The sequence below is a fragment of the Dermacentor andersoni genome, chromosome 8 (genome assembly GCF_023375885.2).
Source record: "Dermacentor andersoni chromosome 8, qqDerAnde1_hic_scaffold, whole genome shotgun sequence".
In the NCBI taxonomy this organism is placed as follows: domain Eukaryota; kingdom Metazoa; phylum Arthropoda; class Arachnida; order Ixodida; family Ixodidae; genus Dermacentor; species Dermacentor andersoni.
Window position 1 is genome coordinate 26,115,599 of NC_092821.1, and position 27,125 is coordinate 26,142,723.

The window sequence follows — 27,125 nt, forward strand, 5'->3', positions numbered from 1 at the left end:
CCAAATATTAACAGCGTAGGAATGGTGAAAGATGCCTGCCACGCAATGCAAGCGTCCACATTGGACCACGGGGGCGACCTGTCCCAAAAGGCCTTGCGTCTGGAAAGGTCCGTCGCGAGGCAACCGCAATTATGGAACTATTTTCAGTGTTTACGATAACATGCCTCGTGTTCGATGCTTGAATGTGTAGCCACGAATATTCGGGGCCGAGATTTCTGCCGAGCGAGTAACGACGGTGCAACTATTGTATATGGTGCCTCAGATTGCTCTTCAGAAAACCTGCGATACTTTTCTAAAGTTTGTCCTGTACCATTTGTTGGCATCGTGAGTAATGCGTTCTGTCTATTTTTCTGTTTCGCTCTTTCCAAAATTCTATGTAAGCATAGTGATTTGCTCTAGGTAATCTTGTGCCTTATGCCTTAATCAGTGGCGCTGTGAAAAACCCATTTCTAATTTACCTGTTTTAAATTCAACCATGCATATACGGATTGAAGTACTTTGCACTCAGCACGTTCGGATGGCACTAATGTCCGTAGTAGGGGCATTAGAGGAACCTTATAAGCAAACAAGCACAATTATTAATTTCTCTATATTATTATGAACCAGTTCTGCAGATATATAAGAGGATGCTAAACAGCTGAGCGGACATGAGGACAAGTGAGGTCTATCATCCGTCATCTTTGTTGTTTAGCCTTTTTTGTACATACCACAAACAAACCCCCTTTTCTGTAGATCTCCCCGCAACATCATGGTGTAGTTGCGGCGTACATCACTATCCTATAACGAAGCTTCGCAGAGGACATGTTATGGCCATTTGACTTAGAGGTCCGCTCATTCGGCTTCAGCTACCACAATGCCAATTGTCTGGACCCAACTCAGAGACCCTGGCACCTGCTCCGGCACTGACACCGTGGACATTGTGGGCTTACTCTACGCCTCCCCCACGGCGTGGGTAATTGGCCTCGGAAGGGGGACCTCACGACGTGACACGACGCCGTACTGCGATAAGCCCACCGCAAGTTCGAGCACCAAGCAGAAAGGCCTGATCGGCTAGGCGGTACGTACAGAGTTCTCTCCTAGGATCGTGAGACGTCCAGGACAGTTCATGCATTTATTGGTTAGAACATTACGCCAGTACATAACAAACTGCACCTAAACGCACAGCGCACACTCGGCGCCCCCGATGTCGGTGGACAGCAGGTTCCACGCCGCATCGAACAATGGTTCGCACATGCGGGGCGAGATGTGTTCGCAGACAATGCTTATAGCGCTTCCCGCCACGAACTCTGCTCAGCGATCGTTCGGACACGTAGAATGTGGCGCTCCGAGAACCTGCGACTACCGCAACGGCGGAACGCAGAGCCACTCGGCAAACCACACTTACGCAAGCTGGCATAACACGTGGGTGTTCGCGGAACGCAGAGCCACTCGGCAAACCACACTTACGCAAGCTGGCATAACACGTGGGTGTTCCAAGGCTGGGAAAGGGGGGCGGGGACTCAAAGAGATGGTCGCTCACGTAACTTGCCGCCTGCCTCTCGTGACCGGCGTCCATCCCTCCCCCTGCTCGACGCCCCGCGCACCGTGACGACGCTCTCCAGTCAAGGCTTCTTCCCAACGTCACGGCTCACAACCCAATCGCTGGGCAGTTTAGCATGACGCCATAGAACGCAACGCAGCGCCAGGTAAAAACAGCACACAGTAACAGCCGTTATCCATTTACACAGCAACACTACAGTGTCATTACTGGCAGCATTGCTGGGTTTATGTACTCCATCTCTATGGTCATGTTATCTCGATCAAAATCAGCGGTTATTTTCAGCACCACCGAACATTAATTTAGGCGAACGAATACCTTCCACCTGTTGTCCAAGCAAACTTCCAGTTCGCTTCCCTTTCAATTGTTTACCCTATCTTAAGTGTTTATTCACGTACGCTGGAGAGGACCCCCGACTACCTAGTGCCATACTGTGAATTCTGAGTTTCTTTGCTTTGCTCCAACAAGGCATTCCTCTTCATTCTTCGTACAAATCGAGAAATTATGTTGCTTACGTCATGTAGATTAGCGGCAGCTCTATGGCATATATCGGTGCCTTCTTCAGAAACCTCTTCGTGCACAATTACACCAATCTTCCTAACAGCCTCAAGCGGTTCTTTATTATGAGAAACACCTTTAATTTCCAAATTGTGTTAACGCTGGTACTGCTCGACCACCGCGATCTTGCGCAATATTCTGGCATTTTCAACTTTCAGTTCCTCGTTTCGTTTTAATATTTGCGAAAGGTCCTCTCTGAGGTTCTTTAATTCATATTGCGTGTCCTTTATCTTACGTTCGCGTGATCTGCTCAATCCTTCTGGCTCTTGGCAAAATCTGTGAGGATTGACTTCACAGTGCGATTAAAGCGTTCCGTGAGGTAGGATTGGGGGTGGTAGGGCGATTTTTGGCGCTGCTCGATCTGAAGGACTGTACGAGTTACGCGAAACAGCTGGAAACTGAAGTAACACGCACTGTGATTATTCAAACGCTTCGGAAATCCAACGCGCCTGAAAACTTCCATCAGCGCCTGAAGACTTCCGACACTGCCTGGGCCCTCTCCTTGCGGAGCGGGAAAACGTCCACCCACTTCCCAGGAATGCAGTATCGCGTAGTGGCGGAGTATCTCTACTAATCAAGCAGGCGGTACCATTTAGGATAATCGCCGATACTGAAATTAGTAGCAGTACGGTTCAATCTGTCTTTGTTCTTTTAGATTCACGTATAGTTGGTACAATATACTGGCCACCAAGCTCTAGTCTACCCCTTTTTTATCAATCGTTGGAATCTATCCTTTCCACCCTAATTACTAAGAGCTATGGTACCATCATTGTTGTCGGTGACTTTAACATTGATATTAGCAAATACATGAATTGTGAATACTCGCACCTACTGGAGTCCTACAGTTTTAAGAATACAATCCATGAACCTACTAGGTTGCCACCAAGTGCGTCTACAACTATAGACCATATATTGTGCAACAGTAATAACACACATTCTGGCGTATACGATACAAGCCTCACTACCAGTGCCCTATTTTGACGCTTTTGCACAGCGCAAAATATATCATTGTAAAAACGACCATCTTGGCAAATCGCAGCATTATTTACAAAATACTTAGGCAAAAAATTTGGGAAAAGCAATTTCAAGATTAATTTAGCAGTGACACTCATATCGAATGCGCAAACTATGCAAATGCGTTAGCACACATGATATCTCAGTGTGCCACATGTAAACAAAACAAATACGAGGAACCTTTGTGCCCGTGGATGAATAACACGATACTTGCAGCAATAAAAGAAAAGGAGTGGTGGTACCAAAAATCGAAAAAAGAACAGCGAGGTAACACGTATTATATGAAAAATTTTGGAATGTCTCCTAACCACGGAGTAGCTCCTATCCGAAGGCGGAAAAAACAATAAAACGCCTTCTGAACACAACAAGCGCAAGGCAATAAAAAAATGTGGGAAATGATAAAAGGAGTAATTGATAACCCAAATACAAAACCGATCACCCCTGAACATGTCGATGCCAAGTGCACCGACACCTTTAATGCGTACTTTACCAGCATTGGTCCAAAGCTAGCTGAGCGTATTCCAGTTACTGAAAGCAATGGATCTCAGACTCTGGAGTTTTGCAAGACGCGTAGCGACACCTGCCGGTGCGAAGAGGCAGTAATTGAGTAGTGCGAAGCCCGACTCCCTTGCTAAGTTGCCTATGCAGATAGCGACTGTGAAAGGACGATTTAACTAGAATTTGGTCTATATTGTGAGTGTTTTGCGCATTTAACACCCAGACAGAGAGTTATGATTTTCTACGCTAGTCGGACGCGCCGCCGAACTGCCATAAAGCGCTTGCACTCTTCAGACTGATGGTGGAAACGACGGCAACCGCGATAGCTCCGCGGGCTACGAAGAAACGCCGCAATCGACGCTACTGTTGCGTTGTAAATTGCCATGAACGTTAAGGACGGAATAACAACGTTGAGTTTTACCGACTTCCATCGCGATCGTATGAAGGGGAAAGGCGAGAGCGCTGGATACGGGCCGTTCAACCTGTTGGGTAATCGGGTTACTTGCATTCCCCACAACACAGCGGCTCGCATGAGAAAGTGCGACAATTTTGTTCTTCTGTAATTTTGTTGTGTAGCTATGATAGAGGACCGTGGTAACCAAGCGAAAACTCAAGAATCTGCAGCCGCCACTTCGTTGGTAACAGAAAAAAACTACGTTGCGAACCATGCTGCTTATGTGCCATCGATATCTACAGCTTTTAACAGACGTCCGCCTCCGCTTGACTCAACAAGTGGAACGGAGAGATTTGGCAGGTCAGCTTAACCAAACATTTTGGTTCATTTATGAATTCAAAATCCTTTTCTATAGCATCGTTGTATCGCGAGCTCATTTCTACTTTCGGTATTTTGTATGTCCTGGGCCGATACAACAAGCACGCTTTGCAATGTGCTGAGCCTGCTCGACTGCGTTTTTCAAATGTGAGCAATAAAGTTGCTGTAGAAGCACTGGATGAGTAATTGCGAAGTAACACACGTGTGTAAAGAAAAAAATGTCGCGTTTATTTACATTTATTTGTGCGCGCTTGTTGCTCGAAGCGTCTGCGAAAAGTTCAAATAAAGGTACTGAGCGATGCTGTAGCTCCTGCGAGAAAGAAAGATGGAGCGCGCAGGCACTGTAGGAAGCTTACTTTCGTGATGATCGCACGCTGTTTGCTGCCTTGGAAAACGTTTTCTGTTTGCTGCCCTGGAAAAGGCTATGAAAGGATTTACTCTCTGTAAATAATTTCGAGACAAAACATTACGATAAAATACATAAACATATAGGAGATACTTATTATGTTCAGGACATATTCAATATGAACCAATTTGAAATGCTTATATTGTGATATGCCTATAGACAAATCTGATGCTCTCTGTACTTGCGAGTTGTAGCACGTGCGCTCAAACAACACTTGAGACTTTATTTTATATTGTACACGTACTTCGCCCTGCTGAGCTTCCTTTCCGACGCGTGGATGGGCGGAAGAAGCTTTCCAGGTCCTTGATTTTTAGGAAACCGTGCCTCAAGACAAGCGAAAGAGAAGGGTCCATTGTGGCCTATGCGCCTTCCCTTGCGGACAGCTCTCCTTGCACTACTCAGTTTGCGCCAAGGCTGCGATGGTGACGGGTTTTTCCGCAGCGCCGCCTGGCCAGTGTCTGAGGTCTATGACGGTTGCCCCAACATCCATGAATGTTTCTCCTTGGACCAAGTAGACGACCATACCATAACCTCAGTTATATCAGGCATGCCTTGCTACGAAGCTACTGGCCACGATAGCACTACCGTAAAAGCATTGAAAGACAATATGGATTTAACTGTGCCAGTACTCATTAAAATACTGAACAACTCTATAAGCCGAGGCATATAACCTGAATATACTATATTATATAAGTATATATCTTAAGCGGCGACGTCAATGACCGTGGAAGCTATCGGCCTATCTCTGTGCTTAGCATAATAAATACTTTTTTTGAAAACGTCATCGCGGCTCAACTGAAGCACTACCTAAACAAAAAGAAGCTTCTAACAAATTTACAACATGGCTTCAGAGCCAATCGATCAAAGTCATCAGCAGTGTTGGAACTAACCCAGAGTATATACACAGCTCTACATAAAAGCAAGTTTGCCGTAGGACTATTTTTCGATTTAAAGAAAGCATTCGACATGGTCTGTCATTCCATACTTCTAAAAAAATCACGAACATCTGGTTTGAACGAAATTACAATGGACCTCTTTTCAAGCTACCTAAACGGTCGAAAACAATATGTAAAATTTGGCTCCCTTGCTTCCCAGTATACTAGTATGGTTACAGGAGTTCCGCAAGGATCAGTTTTGGGGCCCATATTGTTCTCGCTATATGTCAATGACCTCCCATCAATACTAAAGTCATCAAACGTTGCTATGTACGCTGACGATACTACGCTATTATTTTCAGGTAAATCCCTTGGCGTATTGCAGAACAATATAAACAGCGAGTTATCAAACATATCAACTTGGTTTGCATGTAATAAATTACCCCTAAACAGAGATAAGACAAAATACGTATTTAACTGCCGTTATTCCAAGTGTGACACAATAGGCATGCAAATTCACCTTCTACGTGGAACTGTGGAACAGCTCGACCACATAAAATATTTAGGGGTATTATTGGACTGCAACTTGAACTGGAGACCACGTATATCTAGTATATGCACTAAATTAGCTTCGGCTTGCTACTTAATAATAAAATGCAGAGAATATCTTGACCTTAGCGTAATCAAAGTTGTGTACTTTTCTATATTTCACTGTCACATCATATACTGTTCCGAATCGTGGTCTGATGCATATAAAACAAACATAGATCCCGTCTTTCGGTTACAGAGAAGGGCCTTGAGCATTAAAACATACACAAGCCCACATGATAATAGGGACATGCTGTTCGGTCGTCTCGGTATATTCCCATTATCTCTGCAATGCGAAATGAAAGTTCCCATTTTGATTAACACTATTTTACGTGGGAGTCATTCATTATCACTTAGCCTGTTTATTTCACCTAACCGTAATAGAAGGGGGGCCACAAATATAAATTTAAACCTACCAATCACTCGTAACACTTATGGTCGACAACTACTTGAGTTTCATGGTGCCAAAATTTCGAATGCAGTACCTGCTGAGGTAACAATCGCCAACCATGTCGTGTCTGCTGTAAAAAAGTTATACCTATCAAAAAGTACGCGATTTTCCGTCAGTCTGGTTCTCCACTTCTTTCATACAGTGCCAGATTATCCTTCTTGAATTTATTCAGAAAGCCTACACACTTGAGCACAGACCATTACAAATGGGTTACTTCTAAGTATATTATGGTATTTCTTTTTTTGTTTTTTTTTCTTCTGTATGTGTTCTCCTAACAGTTCTATTTTATTACTAGTGATTGATACGCACTGTTTTCTTTTTGCATTGTATTTAATTGTATGTTTCCACTTAACTGTATTAGATTGTATCACTAATACCTAGATATGCGCTTGACTTCGTGGCTGCTGCTACATATACACTACACTAGCCTTCGGCTACTGGCCCAACAGTTCCTTTGTACAAATTATTATCAATGAAAATTAAACTGAATTGAAATTGAAAGTGCTCGACCACTACCAAGAGGTACTGAAAGCTTTGCATATACTTTGGAAAATGTCCCATTAAGTTGCAGGCAGCAAACTGCCAACGCCGCTTAGTGTCAATCAGCTTCATTAAACCCGGCGGACGGCCACCACGACATTTCACCGTCTGACAAAGGTGGCAAGTCCGACAACACCACAAAACGTTCCATTTCATACCGGGCGAGGTGAGCGTGTGGCTGAGTCCTGCAAAGAGTTTTGAGCTACTCAGGTGTCTAGCCAAGTGTCCAGACAGTGTCCATGCCGGGTCCAGCCAGCCATCGTGAGCGTAACGTAAAAGTGGGTTTCTCAGATTTTTTATTATCACCACCCTAAACGGGTGAATAGATTCATCCTTGGTAGCCATATATCTTAGTACGAGCTCATCGTGCTCCAGAAGGTAGGAATCTTCGCAACTGCCAACAATACAAATGAGCCCGGGCCCTTTTACGCTCATTGGACCAGCAACGTTATGGTGCTCCGTTTCTGTTACTCTACCAGTAATTTCCTTGCAAAATGAATCCTCATGCGGCGCTCCTAGAAGCTCTTCACGGCGTATTATAATCGCGGTCTCATCGGAGGGCGAGCCGGTTCCATTACTTCCACCAGGCTCGCCTCCGACACTAGCCAGGTGGGAAAGCGGCGCACGCGAAAGCGCGTCTGCGACGACGTTCTCCTGTGTCGCGGTGCTTGGCTGCGCTTCGATGCCTAACCCTGTCTGCACACGAGCGAGAACATCGTGCGCGGTGACAACGAATTCACTAACGGCACAGCCGTGAACGGTTCTTGCCGCTAGCGCCAGGCGATCTTTTCACAACGCCTACTTTTGTCTCGTATACAACTATTGCCCCCAATGAGGGAAAACTCTGGTTACCGCCTGGCAGTACAAAGCGGAAAACCTCTTTCGCCGTAGTCTCCTCTTTCAAGGACGGTCGTCAAACGGCCTACCTCTCTCCCTCGGGTATCCTACCGCTGGCACAGGCGGCGGCTTCCGTCTTTCGCTTCCGGCACTAGCGGGTAGGGAACCGGCGCGCCCGAAAGTGGGTCTGCGACGACGTTCATGCTGCCGTTTCGGTACTGGACTGAAAACTCGAAGTGGCGTATTAGAAGTGTCCAGTGCACCAGGTGAACCGCATGTATGCGAAGCCTCATGGGCCGGCTGAGTGCGTTGTGATCCGTCTGCATAACAAATTTCTTGCCGTCTATATAGACGTCAAGATTCCTCAGTGCAAACACAGTCGCTAAGCACTCATTTTCCGCCACGGAGTAATTCTCTGCAGGAAGCAGCACCCGACTGCAAAAGGTCCGAGGGTGCGGGACACCATCGAATTCCTGAAGGAGGTCAACCCCCAATTCAAAGTTACTCGCGTTAGTCTGAACGACGAATTTCCCGGTCAGATCAGGCAATCTGAGGCGCGCTGTCTCGGCAATGGATCGGGACAAATCAAGGCACGCCTGTGTCGCTCCCGTACCTCCCCACTCAGCAGACTTCCCCAGCAGCTTTATTAGCCTCACACAAGATGGAATAAATGGCCAATAGAAATGCGCTATATCAATGAAGCGGCGGAGGCCGCGTATGTCTTTGGGAACGAGAAAATTCAGAAGAGCCTGGAACTCCTCTAAAATGGGCTCAATGGAGCCTCCCCCCAGATTGAAACCAAACTACTGCACTCGAGTTGGCTCCACATGCGTCTTTGACTGATTCAGCGTCATGCCCGCTGACCTGACCCGCATAGGTATGTTTCCTGCGTGACGAATGCTCTCCTCAAACGTTCGTGAGTAGGTCGCGATGTCGTCGAAGTAGCACATGGCATGGGGCCATTTGGCATCGCTCAGAACATATTAGCCTCTGAAATGTGGCTGTAGCATTGCACAGAGCAACGAGCCTCCGCTCAAATTGAAAATGCACACGATGGCACATGAAAGCGGCCTTTGCCTGGGCCCTCAGGTTCCATCTCTACTTGTAAGTAGCCCTTAGCAGCGACCAGAGTCGTGAAAGACTTCGTTGAACCTAGGCTGACCACAATTGTCTCGATTATTGCTAATGGTTAGGCATCTTTATGGGTGATTGCGTTCAGTCAATGGTAATGATCACAAAGGCGGAAACTACCACTTTTTTTCGGAGCCAGAAAGGGGATGCCCAGGGGCTATGAACAACGCCTTACGACACCGGCGGCCAGCACCTCGTCAAGCACACCATCTATAGCCTGTCTCTTGGACAGGCTAACAGAGTTGGGGTTACACTTCAAAGGACGCGTATCTGCAGTCTCGATCTTGTGGCGCACAAGGGGAGTGCAACGTGCGTCTTCCATGAACAGGTCGCGATAGCTGAACGGCACTTCGAACATGTCAGATTTCCGTTTGAGGTGCAATCCTACCGCACGACCGATTAACATGGAACATGCCACCTCGCGCGGGCACGCTTACCTGAGCTCTGCACGACGCAACAGTCCACGCTACAGTCTGCGGCAGAAAGGGCTCGGCGCCTTTATCTAGCGCGCCGTGCGGGCCAGGCACTCACCCCATGCCAACACATGCAGGAGGGTCAACGAAAAGCCTGAGAGAGGACTCTTAATGTCGGCCGCGGTGGGTCTTACGAAGGAAGTCGCTATCCAAAATAATGGGCACACTCTAACCGGGCTAATTATTCAAGCGATAGCGCCTCGTTTCCTTATCCTAACGAACAGTCAGCCTTGCTGCCCCGCCCGCAGAGACGGAGCCGCTGGCTCGGTTAAAAGTCGTCGGCATTCTCTCAAGCGAACAAAGCGCTCCGACAATAGGATCAAAACGTCGTCGCCAAACAAAGAGACACTGGCCCGTGACGAGGAGCGCGACAGATTCACGACCGGCAATAGTGGCAGAGATGAACGGTACGAATACATATGCGGGTAAGCCCGCACGACACAGAGGGGGCGCAAATTACTTCGGTCGGACGTGTTTTCGCGCCAGACCATGCTTACGACACCGCCCTTATTATTACTGGTGAAAATATTTCAGCTATAGAAGAAAAAATTAATACTGAACTAGGCAAAATTGCTTGTTAGTTTACTGCTAACAAGCTTACCATTATTCCTAGTAAAACTGAATGCATTGTATTCCACTCCCGAAATAATACTGCTCCAATTATTGAAATAATAATGCGTATTAATAAATTTTTCCTCTATCTTACTGACTCGTTGCTCCACCTTGGTGTCCTTCAATACAGCTGCTTAAATTGGCAGCTTCAGCTAGATGCTGTCTGCTCTAAATTAGCTTCTAGTTGTTTTGCCCTCGTTCAAGGTCGCGAACACTAACGTTTCAATACTCCGTATTTATTACTTTACTCTAGTGGACTGCCACCTTTCGTACTGTGTATAAATTAGGGGTTCGACATGTAACTCCTACCTTGAACAAGTACGACGGTTGCAAGAACGAGCTATACGTACGATAACCTTCTCGCGATACTATGAAGCAAGCAAAGCCCTGTTTCGTTTGCTAAAAATTTTGCCTTTTGATTTCGTACAGTAATGACGGGACCCACATGTATTCAAGGGAAGCTGAAGAGTCTGTCGAATTCAATAAGAGGCTCATATACGGATGCGGGAACCTTATAAACCATGTAGGTAAAATTTGGTTTTTTTTTTCAATTAGGAGCGACGTAATTGTCGGTTAAAATTGCGCTGTAGCTCCGCCCCCCGTCGAATGCCGCACGCTGCTGCTGACGCTGGAAACCGCGGTGTTGTGACGTCAACACTAGTGTGACGTCAACACTAGTGTTGTGACCGGAAACCGCGGTGTTGTGACGTCAACACTAGTGTTTCGTTCCTTCGCAGCCTCCGCGACCGTGCCTGACCGTGCTTGTTTCTGCGTGCGTGCCATCATAATCTGCTTCGATCGACCCTGCATTCCTTTGTTGGTGCGTCTTCGTGTATGTAGAGTGGTAGTCAACGTGCGCAGCATCAACTGAAGTGGTGGGCCGATCATGCCGGCTTTCTGTGCAGCCTACGGTTGCACGAACACCAGCGGCCGCGACGATGTCTTCCATTACTTCCCACATGACAAGAAGCTTTTAACGAAGTGGGAGGCTACTGTGAAGCGAAAGAATTTCAAGCCCTCAAGAACAACAGTGCTGTGCTACAACCACTTCCGTGACGACGATTATCACCAGAATTTATCATTAAAACGTGCGTTGGGTTTGCGAGTCAAGTCGGCTCGTCTAAGATCGGAGCAACGAAAACAAAGACGGCACGAGTGCGGACTGACGGATAACTGGTGTTGGAAGGCCTTACGAATACACGAACTCGCCCAAACCTGGATTTTGATTTACTGCGAGATCCTTCGTGTTAGCACGCTGAACGGAAGGTGCATGTTTATCTCCCGCCCTTGACGCAGGTTTCGTCGCAAAGCGCCGCGAATTTTCTATTTGCACGTGTGTTGTAAAACAGCCTGCATGCAGCTACCATAACGCAGTGCAAATGTAGACTTTGCATGTGCTGGAAAGCCGGCGCACGCCAGGACGCTTCGCTCCCCCCTTCTCTCGCGCACAGCGAGAAACCGCCCGTCTCACGTACCCGACGGAATTCGCCGCCTTTACGACTTCGGTTACGAGTAGTGTGCGGATGGCGCAGAGATGAAGGTCACTACACGTACTGCATGAACCGGGAAGCTTGGGCCCTATAACGTAAAACTATTCCAGTATGTTTCTATTCCAATCTCCTGACGTCAAATTTGCGTAACCACCAACGCAAGCACCGGGCGGTCACCCGCATGGTTGTCTGAACAGACCAATCAAACGCTCTCCTCATTCATAGGAGGTCACTTTTGTTTGCTTGAAAAACGAATAAAATTGCCTACACTGAGCGGCTTGTCGTATCTAATTGGCTGACAAGAGGCGAGGAGAACGCTCAAGTGGAGAGGGTTTCGATGGGGCCGAGCCACTGCACTGAAAGTGAATAACCGAATGAAGAGGGTGGTGCCGGCGTCTACGATTGGTCGGCTTTCCCTTACTTAGCTTGCGGTGGCTGGTCGAAAGTAGCGGCGGCATGCAACGGAAGCTCAAGAATGACGCTAAAACGGACCCTCAGCAAATAAGAGTTGGCAGAATGAGGGGGTAAACGTGCCGAAAGTGCTCGAAAGCGTTACACGGCCACTCAAGAAGCTTTATTATACGCAAATACACCCATGCTCCGCGGCAGGTGCGAGTAGCCAGCGTCTGAGCGATCGGCGGCAGCCATCTTCTATTCCTTTCGGAATGGGGCAGCCTGCGGCTATTCCGAAGAAAATTCAGTTTTGTTCGGCATATTAATGCATCTTTGTCGCGTACACGTCACTTTGACGCGGTGAGTTCTTGCGGTTTTGTGACGTCGCGTGACAGGCAGGTGAAGTGGGTTCAGGCCGAAAACTTTTTACCAATAGCTCAGGGCTAATGGCGAAGAGGGGTCGAATCAGAAATAACTATTTTTCTTTCTTCTGTCAAATCATGCATAATCAGTGTGTACACATCATATCAGATGGGGAGGTATCGCGGTTTTCGTGACGTCGCGTGACAGACAGGTGAAGTGGGGGTGGTCGAAAAATGTTTTTGACCAATCGTGGAGGGCTGATAGCAGAATTGGAATAGAAAAGTTTGGAATAGTTTTACTTTATAGCACCCCTTTTCACGCGTTTAAACCGTCTTTATAAATTGCCGACAGCTTTGGACAGCGCACAAATGGCGACGATCGCATCCCCGCTTACGTTCCACGAGGGGGCATGCAGGAACACAACACTACAGTTGTTTGACCGGAAACGAGCTCACTAGATCGGCGAAAGATCGGCGAGATCACTAGATCGCTTTGCAAATGACATAGGGCCCTATAACGTAAAACTATTCCAATATGTTTCTATTCCAATCTCCTGACGTCAAATTTACGTAACCACCGACGCAAGCACCGGGCGGTCACCCACAGGGTTGTCTGTACAGACCAATCAAACACTCTCCTCGTTCATAGGAGGTCACTTTTGTTTGTTTGAAAAACGAATAACATCGCCCACACTGAGCGGCTTGTCGTATCTAATTGGCTGAGAAGAGGCGAGGAGAACGCTCAAGTGGAGAGGGATCCGCTAGGGCAGAGCCAGTGCACTGAAAATCGATAACCGGATGAAGAGGGTGGTGCCGGCGTCTGCGATTGGTCGGCTTTCCCTTACTTAGCCTGCGGTGGCTGGTCGAAAATCGCGGCGGCATGCAACGGAAGCTCAAGAATGACGCTAAAACGGACCCTCAGCAAAGAAGAGTTGGCAGAATGAGGTGGTAAACGTGCCGAAAGTGCTCGAAAACGTTACACGGCCACGAAACAAGTTTTATTATACTCAAATACACCTATGCTCTCCGGCAGGTGCGACTGGCCAGCGTCTCAGCGATCGGCGGCAGCTATCTTTTATTCCTTTCGGAACGGGGCAGCCTGTGGCTATTCCGAAGAAAATTCAGTTTTGTTCGGCATATTAATGCGTCTTTATCGCGTACACGTCACTTTGACGCGGTGAGTTTGTGCGGTTTTGTGACGTCGCGTGACAGGCAGGTGAAGTGGGTGCAGCCCCAAAGCTTTTTACCAATAGCTGAGGGCTAATGGCGAAGAGGGGTCGAATCAGAAGTAACTGTTTTTCTTTTTTCTTTCAAGTCATGCATAATCAGTATGTACACATATCAGATGGGCAGCTGTCGCGGTTTTCGTGACGTCACGTGACAGACAGGTGAAGTGGGGGTGGTCGAAAAAAGTTTTTGACCAATCGTGGAGGGCTGATAGCACAATTGGAATAGAAAAGTTTGGAATAGTTCTACGTTATAGCTCCCATACTCAACAAAGAGCATTTCCAACACGAGGAGATCCCAAGACTTCGCTTTCGTTCGCGTCGAAAGCACTGCTCGCACCAGCATCGTTTGCTTCTTCGAGAGGCCGGCTCTCCGCAATCGACTCGCACATGTAGGGAGTAACGCCGAACTGCTCAGAAAAACGCAGCGTCTCTAGATTTTCCATTACCATCTCAGAAAAACAGCGCCAAACTACCTGGCACCACGCTTCATGTGTAGCGACAGCGGTCGGTTACTAGTGTTGACGTCACGAGGCACCCGACCAATCACAGGCGGAAACGAGACGCGCGAGCTGGGCGTGTCCGCTGCTGCACTTTTCGTCGAAATAAAATATATTGGCGCTTTCTTTCGCTCAATTTCGATACGATATTCGAATTCGGAGGGTTGAAAACCATTATGTACAGATGTTCACTCATTTTTTTCTGGAAAACCTTTCAGCTTCCCTTTAACAACGTTATAAGATACAACGAGCCATTCCCTATTTTTTTACTCTGCACCCCACAACGCCATACTAGGAACCAAACTTCTGGCAACTCAAATATCCCGCCAATAAAAAACACCTATGGTCAACGACTGCTACAGTGTAGTGGAGCGAGGATATGGAATGGTATTCTGCATTACATAAAGTCAAGAACTTGCCGAGAGCAATGAAAAAGTATTATTTCGAAATTATTCTCTCTGCTTCTTAAACTGATTCTCGTGTTCTCTTTTTGTTAAATCATGTACAACTATTATTTCATAAAGTATTTCGTGTGTTTATTGCGAAGTGTTGCAATTTTCCTGCTCTCTTTGCTAACTTTTCGAAAAGACTAATAATATACCTATACAATGAGTTTTCATATTGCGAATCCATGTACTACTATTGCTCGATATTCCTGTATTTATTGCAAGGTGTTGTATTTTTATATTCGTTGTTAATATATTTGAAACTCTTTACTAGCATTATTTTGCAACCGTTTCGTATGAGTACATGTTGAAATGGGCCCCGTACTAGTCATTGCCTATGGGACCATACAGATTGTGTGTATTTTGTATAATGAAATGTAGGTTTGTGCAATAAAGAAAGAAAGAAAGAAAGAAAAAAGAAAGAAAGAAAAAGAAAGACGCCCATCTCAGCTTCCCTGCCGGTGGGGACTTCTGGTGCAGTAACGAGCAGTATGGCTCAGCTCACTGCGCTAGAAACAGCCGACTCTGCAACGTGCATTCCTGCGGATGAAAGCGCTTTGTTCTTGTCGCCTTCCTCCGCCCGCGGCGCTGCCCTCGGGCCACTCAGAAAATGCGTCTTCGGCATGGCGCGCGCTGCTGCAAATTATTACGCGTGTTTTAGGGGGCGAATTGGGCCTGTGCACGGCACTGGCTAAAGGACGGCACGTACGCATGTGGATCCAAGGCGCGTTCACCGATTCCATAAACTTGCCGATTTTCTACGCCCGTAGCAAAGATGGATTGCGCAGTCGATTGGTGTTGGCGCGAATGAAAGTTCCTGTCCACGCACTGCACGTCTCCAATGCTTCGCTCGCAGGGGTAGAGGGCGCTCGGCACGCAGGGCCTGCATGTAACTTTATATGCGCTTGGCATCGGCGGACAGTTCCTCCACTTCACGGAACGAAGGCCGCGCAGGTCGGCCGCCAACATGGGGTGAGCCTGCCTGATGGCCCTCTCAGCTCTCGTCGTTTGAGGCGGTCGGCTCAGCCATCCGAAACAGCTCCTCCATCGCTCGCACATACTCGAGAAGCGATTCGTCTGGGACTTCTGTTCTTAACTCGAGCTTGTGCCGCATCCTGGAAGAGAGGTAAACTTCATGGCAGAAAGACGCCTTGAATATTCGGGCGTCCTTGCACGGTTCCCGGAAAGCCGTTACCAATGTGCGGCTTGCTCTATAAGAGCAATGGGCACAACACGAACGAGCTATTCGCGGTCATCAAGCTCTACAGCTGTGAAATAGTACGCCAAACTTTTGAGGAAGTGTGCGACACTAACCGCTTCCGCCTAACCGCGATACGTGGGCACTGCCAGTTTAATCACCACCCACGAGTACCTTGGTGCCTCCAAGGAAGTCTGAAGGACACTAGAAAGCGACTGAATTAATCACATGGCTTCGCTTAGCAGCGCCTCCGCGTCTAGTGTGCGCGACCGACTAGGGACGCTTGCCGGTCGCACACGAGCGTGCTGGGGAATCCGCAACCCTTCTCGTAGCACCAATAGTAAAGCTAATTATCGCTAACCGAACTGAGTTCGGTTACCAGTACTTCGCTCTACAGAACGCAACTCGAGGCTACCTCCCCACCTCGCACAACGGTACTTGTGGAAGCTGGCCACTCCATACTCTCTCCGCGCTCACCGTCGGCGGTGCAATCTACAGCCGCGTAGCTCCTTAATGCGGGCCCGGTTCGCGGCACCCCTCCCTCTTCCATAGCGGCAAGGCCATCGTTGTTCACCGCTGCAGTGGGAGGTATACCCCCGTCGCGGAATGGCGCAGACAGATCACGCGTATCTAGAATGTCTGCGCCAGCTAAGTATGCACTCCCTGTTTCGTGCTCAGGGAGTGGAGCTGTTCCTCGCCCAACACCATCATCAGCTCAGTAATGGAACAAAGCTACATCCTCGAGGGTCGTCAGCAGGGACGACTCCTTGAAGCTGGAAAACACGGCACGGCGAGCCGATCCCAAGAGTCCTCGGTTTGCAAGAGTCCTCGGGCGAAGACGTGTTCGCAGGCACTACCTAGCGCTTCCCGCCCCCGAATCTGACAGCGATGCTTCGGACACGCAGAATGTGATGCACTGAGCACCTGCTTAGTGCAGAGCCACTCAGTAAGGCAAACTTACGCAAGCTGGCAAACCATGTGAACGTCCCTATATAGGTCGGGGCGCATTGGAGACACAATTAGATGGTCGTTCACGTTCTTTGCCGCCTGCCTCCCGTGACAGGCCCTCGTCCCTCCGGCTGATCGATGCCCCGCGCACTGCGACAACGCTCCCCGGTCAAGGATTCTTCCCCACGTCACGCCCCACGACCAAATCGGAGAGCCGCGTAACATGACGCCTGGGGACGCGGCCGCGGCGCCCAGGGCAAACAGCATGGTGTCAAAGGACACGCATTCGGACGTTTCTTCGCACTTGCGAATGAGTCCTGAGCAGGCGGCTCAGCAACGACTGCACCCAGCAGACCAAAGGGATTCCCACAACGTAAAAGACTGGCTAATCGGATATGAACAAACCTGCAAGAACAACCGGTAGGACCCGACATAATGCTGGCTAACATCATCTAATACCTCAAGGGAACGGCGCGTGTTTGGTTCTAAACACAACAGGAGGAATTGAGGAGTTGGGACTTTTGCAAGCTAAAACTGTGGGAACTCTCTGGAAAGTCAGGTCAGCACCAGCGAGCCGCCAAGAAGAAAATTTCGTGGCGGGCCCAAATATCTTATGAATGGGAGGTTGTGTACATTCACGATATATTAGCAGTTTCTCGTTAGGTCGACAAGATGCGTGAAGCTGATAAATCGAGGCGTGCCCTTAAAAACATTGCCAAAGACGCCTTTAATTAACTCGCATACACGGACCGCGGACACTCGATGTTTTGGACATAGAAGTAACGGTGTGCCTCATTAGGCGCTTATAAACACGGGGCCGCAATTATCGCTTACGTGCGCTCGCCCTTCTCGTCGTCTCCGCAAGGTCCTGATGCCCACCCCATCGCCTTTCATTCGGCTTGCGACGGCAGTACATTTTGCGTCGTTCGCATGTATACTGCGCGCGTGAGCGTCGCCCTCCACCAAAAGGCAGTTCTATTCACCGTTCGGCACTAGTGCCTACATAAAGCCATCATCGGCCAAGACTTCCCGAGTATACACTTTGCCCACACAGACTGCTCTTCTGTGCTTCTATTATAACTCCCTTCTCTCCCCGATCTCACCACCGATACACCACCGCTATTATATGTCGCCGAGTTAATTTGCCCTCGACCAGCCACATGGACGTATGTCACATTGACTAAGATCCTGCGGTTTGTCGCCGCGACTACGTGATCTCCCCTGCTCTAGCGCCACTGTGGACAAGGCACGTAGCCCTCCCTCACTCTTCTGATTTTTCCTGGAACCGGCCATGTATCGCTATTCTGAACTAGGAATGTACACCTCAATTGCTTACCAACGGTATCACACTGAGCAGCATAGCACCTTTAGACGCACACAATCATCAAGCCCTTACTATCGATGATCCGCTCTCTTGTGGAATCCCTGATACCAGCACTTCATCTGATGCCCATTTTGACGCAGTGATTGCCCCACACCTTTCTGCTGCTCAGTCTAGCGACCTTCGATGCTTGCTAGCGGCTTACAGAGCTTTCGATTTTGCTTCACCCCCACCTCACCTAGATAAAACTTGTGACGCATGGCATTGACACCGGGAATGCCAGCCCCATCTATAGGCGTCGTGGCCGAGTATCTGCGACTGAAGGTCGCGTAATCCAAAAGCAGCTGAATGAAATGCTCACTAAGCACATCATCATACCATATACCAGACCCTGGGCATTCCCTGTCCTACCTGTTTGAAAAAACTCAGTGCCGTTCCACTCTGTGAAGGACGACCGTCCAAGCTGTGTATGTGGGTCTCTTATGGCGAACTACTCCTCCGCCGTGGGTCGGCCCGGCATTGCACTATCTTCGGCTCGGCCCACGTATGGGGAGTGCTTAACGCCTGCTTCACCTCTGCCACGGGTGGGGCCGGTATTGCATTATCTTCGGTATCAGCCCACCTATCGGAAGTGCTTATCGCTTGCTTTACCTCCGCCGCCGGTCGACCCGGCATTGCACTATTTTCAGCATCGGCCGACATATGTGGAATGCTTAACGCCTGCTTCACCTCCGCCTCGGATTGTGTACATATATGTGGACAGGGTGGACAGTTTCTCTAGAACAATCTGGTGGGCAGATTGTTCTAGAGAAACTGGCCACCCTGTATACGCAATGCCTCATGACCTCGAGCGTACCGCAATCTTGGAAGAACGCTAACATAATCCTAATCCATAAGAAAGGGGTCGCCAAAGACTTGAAAAATTATAGACCGATCCGCTTACTGCCAGTTATTTACAAACTATTTACTAAGGTAATCGCAAATAGAATCAGGAACACCTTAGACTTCTGTCAAGCAAAGGACCAGGCAGGATCATGTAAAGGCTAGTCAACAATAGACCATATTCACACTATCAATCAGGTGATAGAGAAATGTGTGGAATATAACCAACCCTTATATATAGCTTTCATTGATTACGAGAAAGCGTTTGATTCTGTCCAACCCTCAGCAGTCATGAAGGCATTACGGAATTAGGGTGTAGACGAGCCATATGTTAAAATACTGAGACATATCTATAGCGGCTCCACAGCCACCATATTCCACCATAAAGAAAGCAACAAAATCCCAATAAAGAAAGGCGTCAGGCCGGGAGGTACGATCTCTCCAATGCTATTCACAGCGTGTTTACAGGAGATATTAAGAGACCTGGGTTGGGAAGAATTGGGGATAAAAGTTAATGGAGAATACCTTAGTAACTTGCGATTCGCTGATGATGAGGGGAACAAATGCAATGCATGCTGACTGACTTGGAGGGGCAAAGCAGAAGAGTGGGCCTAAATATTAATCTGCAGAAAACTAAAGTAATGTTTAACAGTCTCGGAAGAGAATTTACAATAGGCAGCGAGGCACTGGAAGTGGTAAGGGAGTACATCTACTTAGGGCAGGTAGTGACGGCGGATGCGGATCGTGAGACGGAAATAATCAGAAGAATAAGAATGGACTCGGGTGCGTTTGGCAGGCATTCTCAGATCATGAACAGCAGGTTGCCATTATCCGTCAAGAGAAAAGTGTATAATAGCTGTGTCTTACCAGTACTCACCTACGAGGCAGAAACCTGGAGGCTTACGAAAAGGGTTCTACTTAATTTGAGGACGACGCAACGAGCTATGGAAAGAAGAATGATGGGTGTAACGTTAAGGGATAAGAAAAGAGCAGATTGGGTGAGGGTACAAACGCGAGTTAATGACATCTTAGTTGAAATGAAGAAAAATAAATGGGCATGAACAGGACATGTAATGAGGAGGGAAGATAACCGATGGTCATTAGGGGTTACGGACTGGATTCCAAGGGAAGGGAAGCGTAGCAGGGGGCGGCAGAAAGTTAGGTGGGCGGAAGAGATTAAGAAGTTTGCAGGGACGACATGGCCAGAATTAGTACATAACCGGGGTTGTTGGAGAAGTATGGGAGATGCCTTCGCCATGCAGTGGGCGTAACCAGGCTGATGATGATGATGACATATGTGGAATGCTTAACGCCGGCTTCACCTCAGCCTCGGGTTGGGCCGGTATTCCCCTATCTTTGGTATCGGTCGGGATCGGCCCAGGAATGCGGAGTATTTAACGCCGGATTCACTTCCACCGCAGGTCGGCCCGGCATTGCACTATCTTCGGCTCGGCCCACGTATGGGGAGTGCTAAACGCCTGCTTCACCTCTGCCACGGGTCGGGCCGGTATTGCATTATCTTCGGGATCGGTGCACGTATGGCAAGTGCTTAGCGCTTGCTTCACCTCAGACGCGGGTGGGCCCGGCATTGCACTATTTTCAGCATCGGCCGACATATGTGGAATGCTTAACGCCTGCTTCACCTCCGCCTCGGATTGGGCCGGTATTCCCCTATCTTTGGGATCGGTCGATATCGGCCCACGTATGCGGAGTCCTTAACGACTAGTTCACCTCCACCGCAGGTAGGCGCGGCATAGTACAATCTTCGTATCGGCCGACGTATGGGGAGTGCTTAACGCCTGCTTCACCTCCGCGGCGGGTTGAGCCGGTAATGCAGTATCTTCGGAATCGGCCCCCACATTCTTTACTTCCGCCGCTGCTGGGCCCAGCATTGCACAATCTCTGGTATCGGCACACGTATGGGTAGTTTCTTGCTTACCACGCCAACGACACGAATATTTTCTTGGAGAGTAGAGGTATGCAACTTCGCTGAAGACGACACCTCGTGATTGTGCGTCGGCTATTGGCATGCAAGCAAGGTTACTAAGAAGGACGCGTACGCTTAGCCGTAACTTGACGACGCCCTCGATTCTCTGCATGGCGCACAGTACTTTTCTTCTATAAACCTTTGGCCACACTGTCAGCTAATCGCCATTGAAAAAAATGCAGGAAGACAGTTTTTAACACCCGATGAGCTCTAAAAGTTCATATTTATGTTATGTGGGTTGTGGAATGCTCCAGCTACTTTCGAACGAATGACGTAATCAATTCTTCGCGGTCTGAAGTGGTCGACCTGCCTATGCTACCTCGATGACGTCGTTTTCTTGCCTACGTTCTCTAGACATCTACATAAACTCGGCTATTCTGCTGGTGTTCCGCAATGCGTCTCCAACCAAACTCTCTGAAATGCCGCTTCGGTTGCCAACAGGTTACTATACTTGGCCATCTTATCAAGGCTGCAGGTATGCAGTGTGACCCGGCCAAATATGGCGCCGTTACCAACTATCTGACACCTCGTACTCAGGACGCCCGTTCTTTTTTTCGCCTTTGTTCTAATTTTCGACAGTTTGTGAAAGATTTTGCAGAAGTTGCATGGCCCCTAACCTGCCTTCCTAATAAAGACTGACTTTTTCTGGGGTCCTGAAGAGTCGTTCGCCTTCTTACAGCAGATTGTATTGTTGACATCGCCACCAGTGTTGGCTCACTTCGACATGTCTGCCGCCACGGAAATTTGTACCGACGCCAGTAGCCACCGAATCGGCACTCTTCTAGCCCAAGGACCGCATGGTCAGAAAGGTGTTAATGCCTATGCTAGCCGCTTTGTTTTACCTGCTCAAAGAAACTACTCGATCCCAGATAGAGTTGTCTCTCTCCCTCTACGGTCAGCCTTTCACCACCATTACTGACCACCATTCTCCCTGCTGCCTGTCTTCCCTCAAAGTGTCCGCTGGTCGTCTTGGTGGTAGGACATTTTGACTTCAATACTCTATAGCTTCATTTAAAAGTCTGACCGCTTGCACTCAAGCCTTTGTTTCTTTCCATCTCTCAACTTTTCATGACCACTGTCGTATAACTACTTGATTGTCGTGTCTCTATGGAGCATCACAGAAAATTGGCACTCCCAGGCTGATGATACCTCCCTCTGTCATTTGTGCTCAAAAACTACGCGTTATATTGTCGCAGTTTACTCCCCGACAGTCCTGACCTGTTGCTCGTGATCCTGGCTCACCTCCGTTACAGTGAGTGTCCTGGACCATCTTCACCACACACCAACGGCAGGACGTTACGGCGTGTCATACACATACGACCGCGCGCGCCAGTATTTGTATTGGCATGGCACATCCCGCTGAGTGCACCTTTACGTGGTCTTGAGCCACCTTTGTCAGCGCCACAAAAAGTCGACGCTGCCGCCTGCAGGTCATCTTCAGCTTCTGGGCCTCGATTTACTGGGTCCGTTTCTCCTATACACCTCTGAAAACGAGTGGGTCGCCGTTGCCACAAATTACTTGACGCGGTTTGCCATTACGCATGTACTTCCCACTAGCTGTGCCACTGACGGTGCAGACTTCTTGCTGCATGACGTCATACCCCAGCACGGGGCTCGTCGGTAACTGCTAACTCACCGGGCAAACAGTTCCTGTCGAGGGTGATAGATGACCTTCTGAAATCGTGCGCGATGCAACATGAATTGAGTACGGCCTACCATCTACAGACGATGACTTGACAGGACGCTTGAACCGAACACATACGATACGTTTGTCATGTATGTGTCTCACGACTACCAGCATTGGACCGCTGCATTGCCCGTTCTCACATTTGCGTACAACAGATCCAGGCATGATAACGCTGGTTATTCGCCGTTCTTTCTCTTATACAGTCGCTACCAGAAATTACTCATGGACATCCTGGTGCCTTCTTAGGGCCCATCCACGGAATATACTCTAGAAACTATTGCGCGTGCCGGCCATGCCCGTATAGTTGAGCGCACTCGTTTCTCTGAGTCCCATGTCCACCACCAGTCTCGCTACAACAGCCACCGCAGGACCACCCACTTTCTCCGTGGATCGCTTATCCTCCTGTGGTCTTGCATAACTTGAACCAAAGCACAACATAGCACGCAGGACAACAGAAGGGAACGAAGACACATCACTACTTACTTCTTTCCCTTCTGTAGTCCTACATGCTTTTTGTGCTTTGCCTCCAAGTTATGCAGTACCAACTAGGCGACCAGTCTGTTCGCGGCTCCCCAAGCACAATGTGCCGGACTGTGTGAAAAGCTATTCTTTCAGTACATCGGTCCATATCGCGTGTGCCGTCCAGTGGCTGATGCCACTTATTAAATCACTCCTCTGCTGATTTCGTAATCATCTGTGGATCCCCGCACTGGCACTGCACGCGTTGTCCGTCTCGGGCCGTATCGTACCCGGGATGCCCCTTAATGTGTGTTACCTTGTTCATGTAGTATTTGTTCAAGTGCACCGAGTCGGTGCTTTCGCCACCGAAGGGTAGTATTATGAAACAGTTGTTTTGCGGATATATGAAACGATGCTAAAGTGTAGAGCGGACAAGAGGAGGACGAAGTGAAGTCTGTCGTCTGCCATCTTTATTGTTGCTCGCCCATTGTACGTTGTGTAAATAAACCCGCTTTTCTCATTATAGCCACGAAACAATTCCCTGAAAAATATAAAAATAAATGTCTTATGTTCTGGTAGCTTCCGCAGGCCGCCACAGCTATGGCTGCACAACATTCAGCATGCGGCCTGCTCAATGGCCTCACATGCCGTTGCTTAACCGCAGCGCATATCAAGAACAAATTACACAAGACAGCGATCAGCACGTAGTTTGATGTAATTTGTTCAAAACTAAAGCCCCCTAAAACAATCTTTTATTGGTAATCAATAAGTCACGGGCTTCACGTTTGAGGTCTTGCACCTCTTGCTCTTTCTAATGTGTAAAAAGTATGTTCCACAGTTAATCCATTATAACCCATCTTAATATTGCCCATGCTATTTTCATAAAATTTTATAAATAGTGAAAGAATAACATACCTATGACATCTTCGAAGAATTATCAAGAAATATATATGGGCCCTCAACTTACAATAGTGTACTACATCTAGTGCACTGGGTGTACGGAGTTTTATTTGCTAAGGCAATGTCAGTGCGCTCCTACGTCTTTTTATGATATATATTGAAGCAGCAGTTTTCGAGACCGAAAGTGGCCGCGCACTATCTCTTGATGATGCATGCTTGGCTGTGACAAAATGGCCATCGCATCAGCTTTCCTACTTTTTGGCGTAGTGACCTTGACCATCCGCCATCAGCTTCTGAACTCATATTCAATGGCACCCAGCAAGCACAGCAAGAGCCAGGCCGGCATCACAAGTGCGACTAAGGTGTCCTCAATAATTTTATGGCAATGAAACCATTTTGGCGGAAAGTCGTTGCAGGCTTTGCGCACCTACATTAAGCGGAGACGTGGCTCACGCCGAAAGTATCGGTGCAGTCGCCGTCACTTTCCTCCTGATCCGTATCTTCAGCTGGTTCTGGCGACTCAATGAAGATATCAATGCCCTCTGCTATGTTTTGTGAATTCTCAACTGTATCCACAGCATCGCGCAAGCAACAAAACGGCTTCCTTCAGGAGAAAAACTATGCATTCATACCGAAACTCTTGTAAAAAATATCTCCGATTCTCAACTCCAAACGCCCATTGCGCTATATCACATACACCAAACTTTCAATGCGTGTTCCATTTTCTGAAGAGAAGCCGCAGATTACACTTGAACAGCCAGTACACATTTCAGTTAGTCACGAGTTCGCCGTTCTGCTGAAATTGGCGCTAAATTTTCACATATGGATGAAACAGTACATTCTACCCTTCGTTAATGTGTATGTGCGTGCCCCTTGGGTACAAGAAATGGAAATATACAAAGGAAATATTCTGCTGTTTAAGAGGTAGGGATCCGAAACCACGTGTACAAGTTCTAGTACGTTAATGTGTATGTGCGTGCCCCTTGGGTACAAGAAATGGAAATATACAAAGGAAATATTCTGCTGTTTAAGAGGTAGGGATCCGAAACCACGTGTACAAGTTCTAGTACAGTAGGCGCTAATGGGTTAAATTCCTAGTGACAGTTGTACCAGTATTCAGACATGTGAGAGGTAAAAAGTGGCGACCAGTACTAGTGATGGACAATCTCTCCGCTACCCTATCTGCATACAGTAATAATGGTTTCCGTAATAATAGCCAGTTGTTGCGTTCCTCGACATATTTTGCTTGACAATCTCAAAGACATGCTATTTGCGTAAAGGTATTTCAAATGCATAACAGTTCTCAAGGCGACTCAGATTCCTGCCGAAACCTAGGATAATTCCTGGGCCGCCCCACCCCATATGGTACTAGTAGACTTTTACTGTCTGTGAGAAAAACGCTGCTAGTCGAGCTTCCTGTGGCACTAAAAAGCAAGCAGTCTTCATCCTGCTGAGGCCATCAATCTGAAATGCTGGAGCTTGCAAAGCAAGCTCCACAATTCTGTAACGGTCAAACTGTTAACGGCGTTTTTCCTGACGTATTTCAAGCAACGTAGCACGCCGTGCCACATTCCAGTGGTGTCAACGCCTTGCACGACCGCCGCTCACGCCTCATTTTAGTGTCTCACAAGGCTCCTAAAAGACGCTCGCCGCGACGCACGCTTACGAAGTCGTCGGGCTAAGCCTGCACGATGTGCACGCAGCACTGCGTCCCTAGGAAATAACAAGTGCTGCGCCTATCGCTTTTACAATTACTGGGACGTTTTCAGCAAGGTACATTGAAGTATTTATACATACCCACGAAATAAAGAGCTAATGTTAATAATACCGTGTCGCTAGGCATCTACCCACACAAGGCACGCCAGAAAGCAAAGCAGGGCGATGGGTTACCAGTTTTTCTGTTTATCACTCCAATATTGGTTTCCTAGAAAGATCACAGCTCGATGTTTCGCATAGTCGTCTACGACTTCCGAAGTGACGAGTTGCGATCAGGAAAGCAATTAGCAAATATCGTATGTAACTAAGCCCAATTATCTGTGGTCTGAAAAACACACTGGCGCTTTCTCACATTTCTTTCTTAACGATATATACTTTGCGCAAATTGATGCATATTTTCTAAGGATCGCTCCATGTTATCTCGGACACCCCATATATACCTGGAATTCCTAGGCATAGAGCACTAAGATACCAAGTTAAACGGCGCGCGGATAAACACTCACAAGCTTGTGCTCCTCCGTCACCGCCAGGCGGCACAGGTAGGAGACACCAGCTGATCCAAGCCATGTGGGACCTGTTGGCTGACTCATGAGGATGCGCGTCCACTGCAATAGTAAGCAAAGTTCTGAGTTAGTAATTCTAGCTTCAGCCCAATGTACGCAGTGAAAACTTACGATTTGGAAACTTCCAAAATGGATGCGTTTGTTCGCACGATATCACTGTACTTTGCGCTTCGAACTGCTCCGAATAAATTATCGCCAAGGCTTGTTACTCCGCTTGCGAATGATTCAGCTGGGCCGTTACGAGCCTTCACGAGAGGTTCCACAGCATTGCTGACATGTTACGTTCCCCCTCTCGAAAGCGACGCGAAATGTGCATATACAAGTAGTCGCGAAAATTCACTTTCCTCTAAACTAAACAGATCTGTCTGCAACTTGTTTTGGCTCTGCTGTGAAGAGCTCATTCCTCCCTAGCGGCGCTGACCTCAGTGTCATAGAAGCACTTCCGGTTTCACAATGAGCGCGCCGTTGTGAACGATAACCCGCAAGTGAATTTGGCTCAATACTAGACGTATGACTAGACATTCAATTTAAGAACTCTTGCAACTGTTACCGACGACGCGTGCCTCCTTGTAGTTCTCATCAGCAGCCAAACAAACGCAACGAGTGGGGATGGGCATTACAGCGCTACAGCTGAAAAACAAGACTTATCAAATGGACTTATTTCATTCCTTACAAAAGTGGTATGCTTACGAATTATTTATCAATGAGGTCATCTGATGCAATGTCACCGTAATGCGCGAAATCGCAAGCTCTAT

The 27,125-nt window shown here is 48.0% G+C and overlaps 1 long non-coding RNA gene across 1 annotated transcript in view; it reads right to left on the minus strand.

Moving 5' to 3' along the window:
- The window catches only part of LOC126526283 (uncharacterized), a 54,171-nt gene extending 27,766 nt beyond the window's left edge, over positions 1-26,405 (minus strand). The window contains exon 1 of the long non-coding RNA XR_007598486.3: positions 26,311-26,405. This is a non-coding gene — a long non-coding RNA (uncharacterized lncRNA). The remainder of the gene's footprint in view (positions 1-26,310) is intronic.
- Between the last annotated feature and the right edge of the window lie 720 nt (positions 26,406-27,125).